At 37.0% G+C, this 3,960-nt stretch overlaps 1 protein-coding gene across 1 annotated transcript in view; it reads left to right on the top strand.

Moving 5' to 3' along the window:
- Positions 1-3,960, top strand: part of LOC106879044 (multiple PDZ domain protein) — a 293,438-nt gene that overhangs the window by 32,058 nt on the left and 257,420 nt on the right. The gene's annotated exons all lie outside the window — the stretch shown is intronic.

Here is a 3,960-nt window from a genome sequence, read left to right as displayed (position 1 = left end):
TATATATATATATATGTGGCTGTGGTTAAAAAGTTTGCTTTGCAAGCACATGGTTTTCAGTTCACTCTTACTGTACACACCTTGGCCAAGTGTTTTTTATAGCCCCAGGCCAACCAACACCTTGTGAGGAAATTTGGCAGGCAGGAGCTATATGGAAGCCCATTGTGTGTATGTATGCTTGATTGTGTTTGTCTCCTGTCATTTGACAACTGGTGTTGTTTTGTTTTATACTTCTGTAATTTAGTGGTTTGGCAAAACTGAGACCACTGGAATAAGTACCAGACTTAGAATAAGTACTGGGATCAATTTGTTTGACTGAACCCTGCATGATGGTGCCCCAGCAAGGCTGCAGTTCAATGACTGAAACAAGTAACGTAATGCTGTCAATCAATGCAGACTGTCACTAGCTCCTGTGAATTTCATAGTCATTGTTTTGAAGTTTTGTGTTAACATTTAATGGTGGTGGTGGTGGGGAAGACATTAAAAAGTTAATTAGAAAAAATTATACAGTGAAGAAAAATAAATGATATTAACGGTTGCCTCATAATATTTTAATTTGGCAAGTATGGGAGACAACTCTGGACGTTTTGCTCTTTTTGATTTCAATGTAAAAGACCATTTTCAGATTGTTTTCCTTTCAAACGTTGACAGTCAAACCTATTTTGCACCTTATTAAGAATTTAGCATGGGGAATCACTTTGTGACTCCCATGGTAGGCAAAGTGTTAATACAACCAAGTCCTGTCAACTTATTTGATAAAGCTAAAGCAATCTGGATTCCTGAGAAAGATTAACTTCTTAAGAATTTACAGCTCAACAAGCAAAAGATTTCAAAATTTCTATTCATATGATCCATTCCCATTTTCTTCATTTAGTTAATGAGTTTTTTTGTTTGTTTTTTTTTTTATGTGTTGGAAGGAAACTTCCAATAAAATAAATATAACTACAATGGCATAACCTGAAAATCAGCACTTGCTTGTTGTCCTTCAGTCGGTTTTATTTGGTCTTTATGTTTTATATTATTTTTTTGTCATTTAGTTAAAGTAACAAAAACAGCATCTGTGACGCTTTTAAAAGCCACTGAGAGTGGTGAGATTAAGAAAGAGAATGTTATCTTTACATCAGAGATATGGCCCTAATATTTGCAACAGATTAGACTCTGCTAAAGGCACTCAGATATCTTGTTGTGGTATTAAACTAGGTGTTGTATTAAGTCTACTACTCAATAGCAGGAATGGTGCCTCTGATGAGCTTTCAAACTGTTTCCATTTACCAAACTTCCATCAGAAGTCTTTGGTTACTCTGAAGCTGCAGAAGAAGATGCTGTCCCAAGATACACAGTAGAGTTGGACACAAAGACATGCAGTTGCAAAGTAGACTACTTAACCACACAGGCATGTCTGTACTCATGCGAAAGTTTGTGTTTGTGACTCTGTTATGTTGTCTAGCCCAGATTAATTCTGACCATTTCATCATCTTATGTACATCTAGAACTACATTACCCAGTGTTTTTCCTAACTCCATTATCCTACCCTTGTCATTGTGTTTATACACACATAATATTGGATTGGTCACAATGTCTATTGTAATGCAGGCCTATATATCAGTAGAAAGACAGGCTGGTCACGGCTGGTAATCGTTTGATCATAGGTCTTGTTTGATTATGGTTCATTGCACAACAACAGCTGGAATGGTTACATATACATGTACATTCACACGCTTCTTTGTGTGTGTGTGTATAATATAGATGTATGTATGTATAGATAGATAGGTGAGTAGATATTCAATAACAAATTAAAAGCAGTGCTAATGTTGTAAACATTATCTACTGTACATACTGAATGCATGTGTTTAGTTTACTCGCCAGTTAAAACACTTGTCTGTGATTTCAAGTGTTTTTTATAGCCAACATAATGAGGGGGTTATTCCCCAAGGCGCTACACGGCAGCAAACCAGCAAACAAAACACATACATAGAGTATGTGCAGCAGATATAGAAATATTGTTTACATCATAAGAATTGAAAAATTTTGAGAGAACATAGCCTTCACCTTTTTCAATTCAAAGGTTTTTTTTTAAATCTGATACTTGAGACAATATACACACACACACACACACTTGGTATAGGTGTGTGTTTGTAATGCATGTTTGCAATACAACTGTATGTACATTTTCAGTATCATTATAAAAATTTCAGTCGTTTCCCTTAGGTGCAAAATGTTATATAGTCATCAACTACTCCTACCTGTGTACTCCTTCACCTCACCATTGTGTTTAATTTAATAATCTCCTCTCTGCTGTCAATAGATCATATTTTGTCACGTTGTCACAAATTGCACCAAAATTTTTATAAAAAAGGGAGAGTGGTGTGAAACAAGGTGCGTAACTCTTTTTGGCCTAGTTCAACTAATTAAAAACTAATGAAAGAGAACCAGGTACCGCTGATATTTACTGCTGAGACACCTCATTAAATAATGTAGTCTGTAGTACACTATTTTTTGAAGTCAGGAACTTATTCCATCAGTCTTATGCTGAACTACTCAGGTATGGGGACATAAACAAACCAACACTGGTTGTCAAGTGGTGGTGGTGGACAAACACAAAAGACACACACACACTCACAGATGAGCTTCTTTGTTTCCCTCTTCCAAATCCACTCACAAAGCTTTGGTTGGCCTGAGGGTACAGTAGAAGACACTTGCCCAAGGTGCCACACTGTGGGACTGAACCTGGAATGATGTAGTTCAGAAGCAAGCATCTTACCACACAGCCCATGTTTATAATCACACCTGCACTTATGTCTGAAAAAAAAAAAGATGGGATTGGCCCTTCTGGGCTCAATGAAATACTGGTAAAGTACTGAGGTCAGTACCAATTTTGTGGGTTTATATTAGAAATCATTATTGTTATTGGAGAGCTGGCAGAATCATTAGATTCGGAAAAAATGTTTTGCAATATTTGTTCCCGCTCTTTACATTCTGAGTTCAAATCCTGTCAGTGTTGACTCTGTTTTTCTTCACTCTGAGGTCATTAAAGTACCAGGGAAGTATTGGGATCAATGTATTTGACTAGTTCCTTCCCCTCAAAATTGCTGGCCTTGTGCCAAAATTACAAAGACATTATTATCATCATCTTGACTCAGGTTAGTCTTATTCCAGGTAGAATTTATGTGAATAGAAGGCAGGGCCAGTTTTAAGTCTATTACATTAGATTTGTTCAAATTGGGCCCCACACCAAGAAAGGGCCCTGCACACTTGAGCAGAGGATGCTATGATGAATTATTAGTATATCATTATGGCTAATGTTGGAGCCTCAAGCCCTCAACACTTTTTGGCTGGGACATGAAGCATAAAACATCAATCTTCAGCTTTTGTAGAGTAGAGGGCCCCACTGACAATTCTCTAATTGGGCCCCACACCTCCTAGTACCAGCCCTGTTAGCGGGTTGCTCCCTGTAAACTGAGACATTCACATGACTTCAGGATGCCATCAAGTGCTCAAAACCCTTCTGATGGTCTCTCCAGTTCCTATGAAGCAAACCTTCTGTCAAATGTCTACAGGACATTCCATTCCAATTTCCTTTATCTATTTCTCTAATTCATCAATCACAGTTCTTAATGCACCAATTATCACAGGTACAGTCTTTAAGGGATTTTTTTTTCTTTTTCAACTATTCATCTGCTTTCTTCATTATCCTATCAAATAGACACGACAGATCAATCAGTAAACTAATTCAGTTTTTCCTATTCTGTTACTGTTATATCTGGTTTGTTATGTTGCATCTTCTTATCCATTTCAATGGGAAAATCCCCCAAAATATTGCTTGTTTCCAACTCAAGTACCCTTCCTAACCAATTTGTACCATGTACTTCCTGCTTCACCCCCACCCCCATTTCTGTTGTTGTTGTTGTTGTTGTTGTTGTTGTTCTTCTTCTTCTTCTTCTTCTTCTTCTTATTATTATT

The sequence above is a fragment of the Octopus bimaculoides genome, chromosome 23 (genome assembly GCF_001194135.2).
Source record: "Octopus bimaculoides isolate UCB-OBI-ISO-001 chromosome 23, ASM119413v2, whole genome shotgun sequence".
NCBI classification, from domain to species: Eukaryota; Metazoa; Mollusca; class Cephalopoda; order Octopoda; family Octopodidae; genus Octopus; species Octopus bimaculoides.
This window is presented reverse-complemented; position numbering and strand designations above follow the sequence as displayed.